The sequence below is a fragment of the Rhinolophus sinicus genome, linkage group LG18 (assembly GCF_036562045.2).
Source record: "Rhinolophus sinicus isolate RSC01 linkage group LG18, ASM3656204v1, whole genome shotgun sequence".
NCBI classification, from domain to species: Eukaryota; Metazoa; Chordata; class Mammalia; order Chiroptera; family Rhinolophidae; genus Rhinolophus; species Rhinolophus sinicus.
The window spans coordinates 5,157,977-5,175,550 of record NC_133767.1 but is presented as its reverse complement, the minus strand read 5'-3'; positions in this window follow the sequence as shown (position 1 = coordinate 5,175,550).

Genomic DNA, 17,574 nt, shown 5'->3' with positions numbered 1-17,574 from the left:
GACCACGGGACAAATGTACCCAAAACTGAGTGTGAGGTTTTATGATGCCAGTTGTATTGCCAACAAGGCCAACATCTGTGATCCAGGTCCTGTAATAATGCCCTTTACACTTAACCCAATAGAAGCTTTTGAAATTTATTTCTTAGGGGATCCCAATGAACATATTTTCAATGAAACGGAATGGAGCAAATAGAAAACAAGTATTGTTTTTTGAAACTTCTGTTTTGGGTATAAAGCTGTGTCGCGGTTCCTGGTGTATTTCTTAAAGTGGAGAGCAGTCAGGAAGTTTGAAAGCCACTGTGACCCTTCCCATTCCAAACTAGATTAGTTTTGATCTCGTGGTACACAGATCTGTAACCTTAGAAAAGTCCTATCCTGTCACACTTCCCTATTCTGTAAAGCCCACAGTGTCTGAATTCCTGGCAAGCATCTGAAGAGATTTACAAGGATTAACTAAATTCCATAGGTGGAATGTTTGAGCTCTTCAGAGAAAAACACTCTTGAAGGTACTGAAGAGGAACTCAGAGAGAGGCAAATAAAAAATGTAATTGATTGATTAGTACTGGTAATCATACAAGAACTAACAGCTATTGCCACTATGTGTGGCAGGCACTGTTCTAAAAGCTTTGCTTTACGTCCTCGCAACAACCCTATGAGGTAGACACTTACACAGCAATCTTCTGAAGTAAACTATCATTTCAACGCATGTACTGAAATTGGGTAATGCACTGTGTTGGTGAGGATGTGAGGAAACGGGCATTATCATACCTAGGGGTAGGTGGGTAATTGGCCCCACCTTCTCAGAAGGCTGTTTGGTAATATGTAATCAACCTTTCACACCCTTTGATCCATCAATTCTAGTTTTAAGAATGCATCTTACAGATATAGTCACACCTAATTATGAAGGCTAAGTGTATGAGAATATTCACTGTAGCACTGTTTAGAGTAGACAAAATCTATCTACCTTCTAGAATGGCTGAAAAACCACTGACAATGAGAATACCAAATGCTGGCAAGTGTGTGTATATTGCTGATGGGAACACAAAGTACTACAGTCACTTTGGAAATCAGTTTGGCAACTGCTTTTTAAGTCAGACATACACTTACCATACAATTCCACTCCTAAGTGTCTACCCAAGACAAATAAAAACTTACGCACATACAAAAAGGCTGTGTGCAATAATCGCAGATTTATTTATAATTGCCCCAAATGGAAATGACCCATTGTCTTCCGACTGGTGAATGGATGTAAACTAGCTGTGGTATATCTGTATCATGGAATATCACTCAGAAATATAAAGGAACCAACCGCTGATGCACGCAAAAATAAGGATGAATTGCAAATGCATTGAAAGGAACAAGACTCAAAGGCTTTCTCCTGTATGATTCCATTGATGACATTTTGGAAAAGGCAAAGTACAGGGACAGAAAGCAAATCAGCTGTTGCCAGAGGATGAATGAAGGGGGCTGACTCGGAAATTCCCCAAGGGAGATCTGTGGAGCGATGGAATGGTTCTACATCTAGGCTCTGAATACACGATTGCGTGTTTTCCCCAATTCATAGAGCTGTACACTTAGAGGGGTGAACTTTTCTGCATGTATACTTCAATCAACTTGACTTTTAAAAAATGACTGGAAATACCAATATATCAGTAGGGAGACTGGTTAAGTAAATTAAAGTACAGCCATAAATGAAATAGTATGCAGTCATTCCAAAGAAGAGGGTGTTCTAAACATATGAAGTTGGACAATGAAGTTCGCAAATTCATCCTAGAAAAAGTGCTACATACCTCACTGCTGAATATCACTACGGTCACCTTCGAAGTACTCCCTTTGGGAAGCTATGCACCAACGACAGTGCCTAATCCATCCTTCAGAATAATTTTGGAACTCTTTCTGGAATGGCCATCAGAGCTGTCATCGTATTACCCTTGATGTCCTGAATGTCATAAAAATGTCTTCCTTTCGATATTTCCTTTCTCTTCAGGTAAAGAAAGAAGTCATTGGGGGCCAGATCAGGTGAGTAGGGAGAGTGTTCCAATACAGTTATTTGTTTACTGGCTAAAAACTCCCTCACAGACAGTGCCGTGTGAGCTGGTGCATTGTCGTGATGCAAGAGCCATGAATTGTTGCCGAAAAGTTCAGGTCGTCTAACTTTATCACACAGCCTTTTCAGCACTTCCAAATAGTAAACTGGGTTAACTGCCTGTCCAGTTGGTACAAATTCATAATGAATAATCCCTCTGATCTCAAAAAAGGTTAGCAAGAGCGTGGCTACAAGTTTGCGAACTTAATTGTCACACCTCGTATAAATATAGACATAGATGTAATTATCAGCAAGATGCACAGATAGAAATTTTAAAAAGCACAGCCCAGTAGACATTGTGTAGTATGTCACTAATGGTTTAAAGAAAGAGGGAATACTAAGTATTTGTTTTCCTACACACGGGCTACAGGAGACAAATGGATCTTGGGCAGTGTTTTCAAAGAAAGCCGGAGCACTCAGATTGGCAACTATCTCTCTGAGTTACTTTCACTCCATTCCTTTCTCCTTCCACTAAAACAAAACAAAACAAAACAAAACAGAAATCCTCCTGATGGATTAGATGTTTGGGGGATGCAAATCAAACTGTCTTATTGGTAAGAAAATGGAATATTAACTGTAACTGGAAATCCAGATGCGAGGCCGGTTTAAAGGCTGGCTTATGCCTGTGTCCTGGCTCCTTTCCTTTATATACTCATGGGTTGCCCCAGGGCTGTCACTTAGTATATACTAACCGTAAGCAAATTAGAGAAAGGGCAGACAACTTCAAAAAATCATCTTCTTCCTTGGGAAAACTCAACCACATGCCGAGAAGAATTCGGGCTGAAATTCAACTACCTACTCAGTGGGGAACATTTAATTCAGAACACAGGGCAAAATTGCACGCAAGTGTCTCTCCTCTACCCTCCTCCATAGATGGACACTATTTTTTTAAGGGTTGGTGAGACGACTGAAGCTGTTCCCAGTATCACATTCAAACATGATAATGGTCAGAGGAAGAAAAGAATAATTCCCAGAAACTCTCCCAGACATCCAGGAAGAATTCCCCGAGATGCTTAGCAAAGCTCTCTTCGTGTTTCATTCTTCTGAATTGGGTCATACTTGTATTCATTTTTTTCTTTCTTTCTTTTTTTTTTTTTTACTTTATTGAGGTAAAATTCACATAACATAAAAATCACCATCTTAAAGTGTACAATTCAGAGGCTTTAGCACATTCACAAGGTTGTACAACCGTCAGCACTATCTAATTCCAGAGCATTTCCATCTCCCCCCAAAAAATTGTACCCAGTAGGCAGTCACTCCCCATTGCCTCCTTCCTCCATCCACCAGGATCCTGACAATTACTGATCTACTCACTGTCTCTGTGGATTAGCTTCTTCTGGACATTTCGTATAAATGGATTCATACAATATGAGGCCTTTTAGGTCTGGGTTCTTTCACTTCACATGTTTTCAAGGGTCATGCAAGTTGTAGCACGTAGCATGCCATGAGTGAATAAATAAATTCCATTTCCAATGGAATAGTATAAACTAAATATTTAGCCAGTCATCAGTTGATGGACATTTGAGTTATTTCATCTTTTGGACTATTATGAATAATACGGCTGTGAATATTTGCATACAAATGTTTGAACAGCTGTGTCAATTCTCATGTATAATATAACCAGGCATGGAATTGCTGGGTCATATGAGGATTCTCTGAGGAGCTGCACTATTTTATATTATTATCCGTGATGTATAAAGTTCCCAATTTCTGCATGTCCTTGTCAATGCTTGTTATTTTTCTTTCTTTTTTTTTTATTACAGTCATCCTAGTATGTGTGAAGTGACATCTCATCTTGTGTGTGTGTGGGTTTGTGTGTTTGTGTGTGTGTGCGTGTGTTTTGTTCAAGTATAGTTGACATACAATCTATATTAGTTTCCGGTGTACAGCGTAGTGATTCTACATTTATGTACCTTACAACGTGATCACCAGGATACGTCTTTATTTGCATTTTCCTAGTGCCTTACGATGTCGAGCCATTTCATGCGCTTCTTGAGGAATGTGTACTCAAGTCCTTAGCCCATTTTTGAATTGAGTTCTTTGCTTTCTTTTTGTGTGTTTGTTTTTGGTTGACTTGTAAAAGTTCTTTATGTATTCTGGTGATAAAGAGTAACTGGAACTTTAAGCGAATACAATCAGTGGGGAGTATCTATGGAAGGAGTTTGGACTTATGGAAACTCTCGCGTTGTACGTAATCTGGAGAACACTACAGGAGGAACTCTGTGTTTATAATAACGCTCTGTGGTTCTAACTTCCTATTTCCCTTCTATAAATCCCCCTCCATCTTGGCATGCAGGCCAGAGTATGCATGAACTGAGTTGCAACCTTTTCCTCTCCGAATAAATCGTTTTTGGTGATGAAACACTGGGTTGACATCGTTTTTCAATCAACACTGGATACTAGAATCGTGTCAAATATATGATTTGCAAACATTTTCTTCCATTCTGTGGGCGGTCTTCTCATTTTCAGGATTGGGTTCTTTGCTGCAGAAATGTTTTTAATTTCGATGAAGTCCAACTTATCTATTTTTGTTGTTGTTGCTTGGGCTTTTGGTGTCAAATTTTAAGAAACCATTGCAAATCCAAGATCATGAAGATTTGCCTCTAGGTTTTCTTCTAAGTATTTTATAGTCTTAACGTTTATATTGAGGTTGTTGATCCATTTTGAGTTAATTTTTGTCTATGATGTGCGTTCAATATCCAACCTCCTTCTTTTGCATGTAAATATCCAGTTGTCCCAGGACACATCTATAGATACAAAATGTCTCTCTATTTCTTTAGATCTTTTAAAATTTCTTTCAACAGTGTCTTGTCATTTTCAGGGCCAGGTACCAGGCAGCTAGGGACAGCTCCGGTGCCCCAGGGCCTGCTGAAATTATTCCAATAAAGGCTCTCACCCACAGCCCCCCCTTATCCCTCTGCCTCCTGACTGCCCCCACTGCTTCCTGTGTGAGCCTCCCCTCATGGTGTTGCATGCTCTCTTCTCTTAGGGTCTGCAGGTATAATAAACTATCTTTTCAATGGTAGTCATCTCCTGATCTGTTGGCCACACCATACCTGAAGAATAATAAAACCTGTATTTTATAACATTCAAGTACAACGTCGAATAGAGGTAACAAAAGCAGGCGACCTTGTCTTGTTCTTGATCTTAGGGGGAAAGCTTTAAATCTTTCATCATTGCATATCATGTGGGTTTTTAATACATGCCCCTTATGTTGAAAAAGTTCCCTCTTAGTCCAATTTGTTGAGTATTTTTATCATGAAAGGGTGTTAGATTTCATGAGATGATTTTTTTTTTCTGCATCGAGATGTTCACGTAGTCTTTTCACCCCTTTATTCTATTAATGCAGTATATGACATGGATTGACTTTTAAAATAATGAAGCACCTTTGCATTCTGGGATAAAAATTATTTTATCTGTATATATGTGCTGGATTCAATATGCTAGTATTTTGTTGAGAATTTTTGCATCTATATCCATAAGGGATGTTGGTCTGTTGTTTTCTTTTGTGATGTCTTTGTCTGGCTGTGGTATCAGGGTAATGATGGTCTCTTCTATGTTTGGAAAAGTTTGAGAAGGATCGATATTAATTCTTTAAATGCAGTGAAGCCATCTGGTCCTGGGCTTTTCTTTATTGGAATTTTAAAAATCATTATTACTAATTCAATTTTTTTACTAATAGAGGTCTATTTGCATTTTCTATTCTTGACTTAGTTTTGGCAGTTTGTGTGTTTCTAGGAATTTCTCCATGTCATCTAGGCTATCTAATTTGCTGTCATACAATGGTTTAGGGTATTTCTTTTTTATTTTGGTGAGGTTGGTAGTAATTTCCACACTTTGCTTCCTGACATTAGCGATTTGAGTCTTCTCTCTTGTTTTTTTTTTGGTTAGTCTTAGCTAAAAGTTTATCAGTCTTGTTGATCTTTTCAAAAAATGAACCAACTTTTGGGTTTGTTGATGCTCTCTGTTGCCTTTATATTCTCTATTTTGTTTATCTTCACTCTAATCTTTATTATTTTCTTCCTTCTGTTTGCTTGGATGTAGTTTGAGCTTCTTTTTCTAATTCCTTAAGGTGGGATGTTAGGCTATTGATTTGAGATCTTTCATTTTTTTCATGTGTTTATAACTACAAATTTTCCTCTGAGCACTGCTTTTGCTATATACCATACGTTTTCGTATGTTGTATTTTCATTTGCATTCATCTCAAAGTATCACCTAATTTCCCTTGTGATGCCTTTTTTCACCCATTGGTTGTTTAAAAGTATGTTGTTTAATTTGCACATATTTGTGAATTTTCCAGTTTTCTTTCTGTTTCATTTCATTTTGATTGGAGAAGATATTTTGTATGGTTTCAGTCTTTTAAAAATTTATTGAGAATTGTTTTGTGGCCTAACATATGGTCTATCCTGGAGACTGTTCCATGTACGCTGGAGAAGAATGTGTATTCTGCTGTTTTTGAGTGGAGTGCCCTAAATATGTCTCTTGGGTCTTGTTGCCTTATAGTGTTGTTTAAGACTTCTATTTCCTTGTTTATCTTTGGTCTAGTAGTTCTCTCCATTATTGAAAGTGTTGAAATCTCCAACTCTTATTGTTGAACTGTGTATTTCTCCAGTTCTTTCAGTTTTTGCTTCGTATATTTTGGGGTTCTGTTTAAGGTGCATATATGTTTATAATTGTGATTTCTTGTTAACGGATCTACCTTTTTTCATTATATAATGTCCTTCTTTGGCTGTGTGTATAACCATTCCAACTGTATTTTGGCTACTGCTTGCATGGAATATCTTTTTCCATCCTTTTACTTTCAGTCTATTTGTGTCTCTGGATCTAAAATGAACATAAAGTCGGTTCATGTCATTTTATCCATTCTGTCCCTCTGACCTTTAACTGGAGAGTTTAATCCATTTACATTTAACGTGATTACTCCTAAGTAAGGACTTTTGCTATTTTGCTATTTGTTTTCTATATGTCATATCTTCTTTCTTCCTCAATTTCTCCATTACTGCCTTTTTTTGTGTGAGATAGATATTTTCTAGTGTGCCGTTTTGATTCTCTTCTTATCTCTTTCACTTTATATATATTTTTCAGTTATTTTCCTAGTAGTTGCTTTGGGAATTACAATTAACATCTTAAGTTATAACATCTAGTTAGAATTAGCACCAACTTAGCTTCAATAGTATACAAAAATATTCCTCCTACCAAAGCCTCAGTTTTGTCACCTGGACAGTGAGGATCAAATCAGAGGAAGAGGAATGTCCAACACTCAATGAAGTGTTTGGTGATCAATCAACGGCTGTTAACTGTTGTGATTGTTATTATTATTGGTGGTGGTGGTGGTGTTTTACAAACCCCTCAGCTACAAACGGGCAAATTATCAACTTCTCTTTGCCTCTTTTTCTTCATCTATAGAGTTGGGATATTCTTATTCTTACAGGATTTTTACGAAGATTAGATGAGGTAGAAAGTGTTTAGAATGCTGCCGGGTACATAGTAAGTGTACAATGAATCTTAGTTATTACTATTATTTATTCTTGTCTTTATCGCTATGCTTCAGACAAAATGAACTAATTAGAACAGCTTGAATATGCTCCATTGTTATCTTCCTTGTGTTTTTCTGTGCGGTGACCCTCTGCCCATGACACCACCCCCCATTTCCCTAGGTCAAAACCCCAATTGTGTCTTCTCCTGTCCCACCAGCAGTGTCCTTGGTGTGGTAGCAATGAAGCTTTCCCTCACTCCCGCTTTGGGACTTTATTGATCTCTCTTGGAGTATTTATTTTCGGCTTTGTGTAGGAATCTGTTTGTCTCTTCTCCCCTTGAAGGAGACCCTTTCTCTAATTCGGGTGACATCGAAACCAGAGGAGACCCCATTAGATACCCGTTACACTAATGAGTCCAGAGTCATTTTTATGTGTTTATTTTTTTATTTTTTTAAATTTTATTGGGGAACATTGTGTTTTTTCCAGGGCCCATCAGCTCCAAGTCAAGTCGTTGTCTTTCAATCTACTAGTGGAGGGCGCAGCTCAGCTCCAAGTCCAGTCACTGTTTCCAATCTTAGTTGCAGGGGGGCATAGCCCACCATCCCATGCGGGAATTGAACCAGCAACCTTGTTGTTAAGAGTGCTTTAACCAACTGAGCCATCCGGCCGCCGCATAGAGTCATTTTTTAGAAGGAAGTAGAGAAGATTTGCTTGGAGTCAGGGAAAGCAAGTACCTGATGCCTTTGGTACCTCCCATCAGTCTGCTGCCAAGACTCAGAATCAATGCACCGATAGGGACCAACTTCAGCGGTTTAAGGAGTTGCTGGTTAGTAATCTCTCGTTCAGGGAGGGACTTCACCGCACCAATGGCATCATCATTTCCTAGTGGGGGAGGCCCTGTGGGGCTTTATCAAGGACAAAGGGAGCTGAGGAGCCTCCCCGACTCGGTTAAACTGATAGGAACACATGGGCAGTTTGCTACAAAGGTGCCAGGCACACAGGACGCTCAGGCGGGCACCTTGCCCATGGCTGGAGATGTGTGGACTCCTTTTTGAGGAGGCAGATAGAACAGTCACCAGAGCCTAGGTCCTCCCACTCTTCATTTGCAAACTAAAATGCTTTTAGGCATCTTCCATATTAAGTGTTTTGTGAGCTCTTGTTAATTTCAGGACTAAATGAACAATAGCTATTGTCCTTCCAGGGCCAGCGGGATGCCAGGCCCCTCCAAGCTGTTGTTCTCCCTATAAACTTCCACCTTAGAACCACAAGAAATGGTAGGTGTCTCACCCAGCTTCAAGTCTTTCTCAAAGTCACCTTCTCAGAGAGACCCTACCCCTACTTCAAATTGCAACATGCCATCACTTCTACCCCCAATTCTCAAGTTCTCAACACAGCCCTTACCACCTTCTTACACGCTATGTGATTTACTTATTCAGTATTTTTGTTTCTTGGCTGACGTCCCCTCCCACAAGGAAGACACCCACAGGGTGGGGGGGGGTCTTTGTCACTTATGCTCATTTTTGGATCCCTAGGGCCACAGCAGAGCCTGGACCATTGATACAATGCTATAGCTGTCACATACCATCATTCATTTACCTGGCCTCCTGACGGACACAGGGTGTTGGCAAACATTTGCTGTTATAAACACACTGTGAGTGAGCACCCTCGGGTAAATATCTTTGCATATTCGTACACTTATACGATAGGTTCTTCCATACGGAATTGCTAAGTCACATGGTATGAACAGTCTAAATATTGATAGATACTGCCAACAGCTCTTCCAAAAAGACTATCCATTTATACTCCCACCAATTGTATGTGACAGGTCTCAGTGAGGATCGGTCAAATTGGGGTGGGGTAGGGAGGATCCAGACGCCTCTAAACTGCCGAACTGCTAATATTTGCAACCGTACAATCTTAATGTTAAAGGCACATAAAAATTCATCTCATTCTGTCCCACTCCCCTCCCAAGGCAGCAATCCTCCAATTCTTTTCTTGGCAGGGGCTGGGGTCAAACACCCCATCTTTGGTTTGTAGGGTAAATCACCATTGACAGGGATCTTGTTACTTCCAGTAAGTTCACTATATCACTGGGTCAAAACTCTGCTTTCCTGCAACCCGACTCCCCATATTCTTGCTTTCAGGAGCAATACAAAACAGGGCTAATACTTTTTCCACTTGACAGCCCCTAAAATATTTGAAGACTATATCAAATCTCTAAGGCTTCCAAGGTAAACCTCCCAGCTCCAGCCAGACACATCTCCTGGAAGTAATAAGTGTTGATCTGGAGGCCTTTTTGCTTAGTGGCCAAGCATGCGCTTCAGGCTTCCTCAGGCCTGGCTTCTAGTACCTGTTCCCACACTTTCCATCTGGCTGACCTTGGGCAAGTCACTTCTCAGACTTTAGTTTCCTCCCTTGGATAAATCATATAACAATAGCGCCTACCCCGTAGGGTTGCTGGCCAGGCCCATTGCTCCATTGAGAAACAAAACAAAACAAACCTAAAACTACATTTTATGATTCCATTGCTAAAAAATGTATATAATAAAGGCAGGGTTGTATTTATTTTTTCTTCTGATTTTAAAAGAATTGAAACCTTTTGGTGGGGCCCTAAAACTGATACGTAACTGATTGCTACATGGGTTCTGTTGTGAAAAGACAAAACAGGCCAAGTATATCAAGTGCTTAGCGTAGCACAGGGCCTGACTCTTTGTGAACTGATAAATGATAATCAAAAAACAAAAGGGCTCCGGAGGGAACAGAGTGTAACGCTCGAGAACATCTCCCCAGAAATCTCCCTCGATCAGCCCTTGTGGGATTAGTGAGCTCGGCTTCTTCTGAGGAAAGGAACACAGCCACTGGGCCCATCTTTTCTCACGTGGCCTGCAAGCGTCTTGGGAGGCTCCCGACTAGCTGGCTTAGAAACAGCAGAAATGTGTTCCTCAGTTCTGGAGGCTGGAAATCCACGATCAGGGCACCAGTATGGTGGCAGTCTGGTGAGGACCTTCCTTCTGGTTCATAGCCAGTGCCTTGTCCCTGTGTCCTCATATGGTGGAAGGGGTAAGGGAGCTTCTGGGGGCTCTTATAAGGGAATTGGTCTCATTCATTTGTCCTCGTGACCTAATCACCTCCCAAAGGTCCCACCTCCTAACGCCATCACGTTGGGCTTCAGTATTTCAACACATGAATTGCGGGGGTGGGGACACCAACCCTCAGGTCATACCGTGAGGAAATCTATGTTATGGACATGTGTATGAAGAATTCTGGAAGGATAGACAACAGACTCATAACAGTAGTTACCTACTGTTGGCAGGAGTTAGGAATATAGGAATGGACACAGGAGTTGGAGAGAGACTTCCCATTGTATTTCTTCTTATAGTTTTGATGTTTGAACAATGCTGATATGATACTGATTTTCAAAACCTTCATGATTTTGATTTTGAAAAATATATGCCTATGGTTAAAAAAAAAAAAATCCACACAGTTCCAAAGCTTGGGAATTTCACCATTCCTGGGTACACTCTCACTTAATTCTCCTGTTTTTCAGTTCCAGGACTCACTCCACCCCTACTGTGCCCCTTCCCAAATGTAATTTCTCTAAAACTTCCTGTCTTATGCTGTGGCTGAGAAAAATATAGTCAGTCACCTGCTTTGTGGGGTGGGAGGAGTCTAACCTTTCTTTACACTGACCCCCACACAGCTCACCACAGCCTTCATAGGCAAGTAGCATTTTCAGTTTCTCAGACAAACTCTGGCTTCTGTGGTGGGGAGTAGCTTGGTTCTTGGTGGCTTCTAGCTCTGTTTTCTGCTAGTTCACTTACCACCTGCCTTCCGTCTTCTAAAACTTTGTTGGCCCCCTTCATCTGAGGTCGTTTCCTCTCCCATTGTCTTTTTCCTCATTAATTTTGACCTTTCTTATTCCTGGATGGGCATTTTAGGGAGGTTGTGAGAGGGAGCAGAAATAAAGTGTGTTCAATCTGCCATGCCTCACTGGGGTCCTGGGTGTTTTCCTGGGATTTAGACCAGCACCACCATTTGTGGGGGCTGTGTAGTATCCCATTATAGGAGTGGATCCCCTCAGAGCGATGTCTGGCAATGTCTGTTTTTGGTTGTCACGAGGAATGAGGTGGGATCCTACTAGCATCTAGTGAGTAGAGGACAGGGATGCCGCCACACGTCCTACAGTGCTCGAGACAGCCTCCACCACAAAGAATTATCTGGGCCAAATGTCAATAGGGCGGAGGTTGAGGAACTCTACTAAAGGATTCCTATTTTCTTTAGAATAATAAAATTCAGACGCCACAGCATGGCCTACCCCAGCCTAGCTTTTCTACACTCCCCCGACTCACCGCACTCCAGCCACCAGCATCTTCTTTCTATTCCTAGATCACAGCAAGCTTGTTCCTACCACAGGGCCTTTGCACTTACAGTTTCCTCTGCCTGACACTCTTTCCCAGATTTTCTGTTTGCTGACACACTCATCATTCAGGTCTCAGTTCAAATGTCACTTCCTCTGTGAGACTTATCTCGACCAACCCATTTGCCTTTCGCCCCCACACTCACCCACACCCTCACCCCAAAAAACTTTCTATTACATGTATTGTGTTCTTCAAAGTATCATCAAGTCCTAAAATTGGCTTTTTTCCTCCTTTGTTTATATTTATTTGTTACTAACTAGTGTTATCTCCATGAGAGTAGGGACCCCATCAGTCTTTTTTTTTTTAAGCTTTATTTTAAGTGTGTTTTTACAGGCCCCATCACCTCCAAGTCAAGTAGTTGTTTCAATCTAGTTGTGGAGGGCGTAGCTCACAGTGGCCCATGTGGGGATCGAACCGGCTACCTTGGTATTAAGAGCACCGCGCTCTAACCAACTGAGCTAACTGGCCGCCCCAGGACCCTGTCAGTCTTGATGTTGAGCGTTTTGCTTGACACAGCATCACTGCTCAAGTAGACGGACAAAAGGTCTTGTTTACTGATCTTCAAGTATTTTGCTTGTGTCTCTCCTAAAAGTATTTCTAAGAACTCTGTGCCCTTTTCTTGCACATTTTTAAGTTGACATGTAAAATGTGTTTATCATAAGTTTAAATAGTTGCCGAGTCTAATTTCTTATTGTAAATATTGACATTTTAGAATATAACTTTTACTTCACACTATTAAATATACCTACCATCATTCATTTTAAAAAAACAACAACCCATGAGCATAATCACACAACATTATAAAAATAAGTGGAAAATTTTGTGGGAAGAATATACAAGAATAAACTCTTAAGTGTTGAAAGTTTTATCTCACTCTTTTTTCCCCCTTGACCTTGTATTTCCATTCTAGTTCCCCCACGACTTCTATCCTAATGTAATATATTTGAAATCTTTTAAAAATTAATCACCTGGTCATACTTATCTGTAACCAAAACACTTATCTATGTGTGTGTGTATATATATATATATATATATATATATATATATATATATATAGTTTTTTAAAATAAGCCCTGATTCCCCAAGGCTCTAATTTTGAAGACCATCCTGTGATCATAAAGCTCTAAGTGTTAAAATTTTTTCTAAATTATCATTACAATTATTATTTGAACACAATTGATCAGAACAACATAAATATACTACATTGTGATCGATAATTGTCATACACTAAAAAGTGTGCCTTATTCTAAATGAGTTTTTTTTAATGAGATGCTTGGGGCTGGTTATTGTTTTGTGTATTTTTTTCAGGTTTATTTATCTGTGGATGAATATTATTTATTGCTGGAATGGGACAGAGTTTAGAGAATAAGCGCTCTTCCAGTTTCTTGTTTTCGTAGAAGTAAACACTGAGAAATGTTTTTCATATAAACAGGAGACTGGAATGGAAATTTGGTTACAGCTAAGTAACTCAAGGTCAGACATGTTTGAACTCCCGTGTTGTGTTTGAACTCCCATGTAATTTGCCACACATCACATTCTGATCCATTATCAGAAATTATTTGTACAGATCAATCACCTGACAAGCCATGTAGGGCCTCCTTCAAGTTGGTTGAAAGCAAATTGGAAACCATCTGCAATGCAGAAGGATTTGTTATGCAGTCGTCAGGGTTATTCTCTTTCCCAGACATACACTATTACTTCACACTGTGCCTTTGGCATCCAGAGTTTCACAAACAACACCTTAGCAGGTTTTGAAATGCATGTAAAGTATTACCTTACCTTTGTGATAGGGAGGAGGGACAATTGTGAAGGAAGACACGCCTTGGATCGCAAGCATTTTCTGGGGCACGTCCATTTGAGGAGAGAGAACACACAGCAGCTCAGATCTAAAAGATTCTCTCCCTTTCTCTTCTTTTGAGATATGATTTTAATACAATAAAACGCACACCTTCAAAGTATCCGCTTTGTTAAGTTTTGACAAATGTGCGTGCCTGTGTAATCACCACATTCAAGATGTAGAATGAAAGTTCCTATAGTTCCAGATAATTCTTTCAGGACCCTTTGCAGTCAGTCTCCTTCTACCCCCAGTTCCAGGTATATGTGCTGTCACTATATACTGTATGTGGGCCTTTGCTTGTGGTTCCTTTCACTCAGCATAATGATTCTGAGATGGATGTGAGGTGCAGTTTCTTTCTATTGCTGAGTAGTAGTCATTGTATGCAGATAATCCGATTTGTTTCTCATTCACCTGTTGATGGAGATTTGGGTCCTTCCAGTGTGGGGGCTATTATGAGTCCTACTGCTGTGTTCCGCCTAGTGCAAGTTTTCGCATGAATGTCCGCTTTCATTTATCTTGGTTAAATATCTAAGAGTGAGTTAGATGGGTTAAGTCTGTGTGGAAACAGAGCCTCTTCAAACTGTCCTTGTTCCGGGAAGAATGTTTACTAATCTGTAATCCATCAGGCCTTTAGATCTAAAGTTTACAGAAAATACAGGGCACGGAAGAACAAATTAAACCCTACCAATGAAGAAACAGAAGGAGAAATCCAGAATGTGGGACCGTTCCACTGTATAACTGGCTCAGTCTCTTTAACAAGACAGTGTCACGCACGCACACACACACACACACACACACACACACACACATTTATGGTGGACTGTTCTAGATTAAGACCCTTAAAAGACAAAACAACTAAATGCAGTGAATGATCCTGCATTGTGAGAAAGTGAAAATTGGATCAGACTGAGAGAGTAAAACTCAGCCTGGCCATTCTTCAGGCTAGGGTAACAGACACAGATGAAGCTGGCTGCAGAGGTACCAGGAAACAATATTTCTCCCGAGGACACTCTGCAGCTATAAAGTGTCATAGTGACCTCCTTTTCGGGGCAACCACCGCTTTCTTACTCACTGGGAAACTTTGTTCTCAAAAATCATAGCTGGTGAGAAAATTGGCAGTTTGAAATTACGTCAGTGCAAATATCTTTTTCTCACCTGCAAGAGCTAAGTCACCTGGAGACCGAGAAGCTGCCTCGATTTCCAACCCAAATACAGAGCTTCCGATAAAGACTTTCTGAACGCAAAGGTCCACATTTACTTCACTTTGTAGTTTCAGGCAAACAGGACCCTGAGTCCACTTTGCAGTCTCAGCAGATATGAACCCCTTCATTCACAGCCCTGTTTTGCTTTGAGCCTATCAAAACCCAGCTTCTTTTACATTTCACCTAAATTTGACCCTTCCCTAAATCCTATCATAACCTCATGTTTTCCTTCATTTGACAAGGCATCCCATAATTGCTCTGGCATTTGCTCGCCCTCTTCATAATGAGTGAAGAAACCAGGGTTTGTCGATTATAGGATCGTTCCCGATGGCCTTTTCTTCTGACCAGGTCCCTTGAAAACATCAGCTTTTAAACAATGACATTTTGGTGAAATTGAGGAAATTTGAATATGAATTGGGTATTAGACAATATTAGGGAATTTTGTTAGGTGTGATGCTGGTATTGCGGTTACACAAGTGAATGTCATTATCTTTTAGAGGTACTTACTGAACTATTTGGGGGTGACCTGTCATGAAGTCTAATTACTTTGAAATGGCTACAACAAAGTCAATTAAGGGCAGTGAGCACATGTGTGTTTAATGTACAGGTCTTTCTATTTTTCTTTATGTTGGAAAGTACTTACAATGAAAAGTTGAACAAAAATAAAAACAAAAACCCTGTCCTTGCACATGCCCATTTGAGAGTCTTCGTGCCAGTAGCACCGTTGGAAGGCCGCTGGCCCTCATGGTGGCCGCCCTTCTCCTCCTTAGGAAGTTGGTCCTAGCAGTGCAGCCCTGATCTCGATTTCTCCTTTGTCAAAGGCTTCTTTAATGTTGTTATTGACTCAGCAGAGGGAACTGGCAGCAGAAAAGGGTAGTGGCTCCTGGGTTCAACATCCATGTTGCTACCCACCAGCTATGTGACCTTGAACGAGCCCTTGACCTCTATGTGTCTAACCGTAGTCCCTAAACTCACAGCGTTGTGTCGGCCATGGAGTGAGACCACAGCACCTGGCCCAGCATACATACTCAGTAAGCACTCGCTGTTACTACTGTTGGCGTGGTTGAAAGAAAGAACTGGAAAGTGTTGAATGACCTCAAAAAGAGTCTGGAGGCTCTGGCTAGAAATAAATGATAAAGATTTATTCAAGGGTCTTAGGGTCTGCAAACTGGAAACACAACTGAAAGAAGAAAGACCAGCTAAGAGTTCTTATGGTGAACAGTACATTCTTGAGAAGAATCAGTCCTGCGTTCTCAGTTTCTGAAAGTGTCGCCCTCTGGATGACCGGTGGTCTGGATGGTGGATGTCAGGCACACGTGAACATTCCTTCCTTGGTCCTTCAGAGGGGAATCAGAGGGTTCCCTGGAGGTCTGATGTGTATCCAGGTATTGACGCAGATCTGGAAAGGTCAACACTTGAAGTTCCCTGGCTTGTTCACACAAGAGCGGAATCGTTTCCTCAGGCCTCAACAATCTTAATTTTAGGAATTTAGCAGCGTGACCACCATGATTCCATTTTATTTCGTCACTCTATTCTGCAAAATCATCTGATGGCTTATTGTGTTGCTTTTCTGAAACTGTATAGTGGCTCTTCCCTGGGACTCCCCTAGAACTTTCCATCCAAAACATTTTCATCTTCCCAAACGGAAACTTGGTCCCCATTAAACACTAACTCCCCATCTCTCCCTTCCCCGCCGCCCGTGGCAACCACCATTCTACTTCAGTCTCTATGAATTTGTCTATTCTAGGAACCTCATATAAATGAACTCATGCAATATGTGTCCTTCGTGACTTATTTCACTGCGCATAATGTCTTCCAGGTTCACTCTTGTTGTGGCACGGGTCAAACTTTCTTTCCCTTTATAGGCTGAATAATATTCCATTGTGTGCATACACCACATTTTGTTTATCTATTCGTCTGTCAGTGGACACTTGGGTTGCTTCCACCTCTTGGCTATTGTGAAGGACTCTGCTGCGAAGATGAGTGCGCAAGTATCTGTCCGAGTCCCTGCTTTCACTTCTTGTGGGTGTATAGGATCTTGTACTAAACACGATGGGAGGCCATCGGAGCCATTCTGCAGGGGTGTAGTAGCTTTCTCGCTTTAATGGGACACCTCTGGCTGCTCTGTAGAGCTCTGTCTGATTGCAGCGGGGAGGGACAGAAATGGGAAGACCAGGGAGGACTCTGGGGTAGCAGTAGAGGTGAGAGACAGCAGTAGCTGCAAGTTTCCAGTCTGGCTGGGGAGGCCCATATGGAGCAAATAAATAATTCAATGATTAGAAAGAGTAATAAGTACCGCAAAAATAAACGCACCGGAACAGGGTGCTGTGATAATAGGGACAAATAAAAAAGATCTCTCTGGCACCCTTGTCTATGTGATTTACCTAATCATAGGTAGACTTTACCAATGCAGCTGATGCTTGAAATCCACATCCTGCATTTTTATCAACAATCATTTTGTTTGTTATTTGTGTGGGTTTGGCTCGGGGCCCAGAGCCGCTTGGTTGGAGGGTGTTCCTTTTTGTACTAGAGCCACAGATGGGCCTAGAGGAAG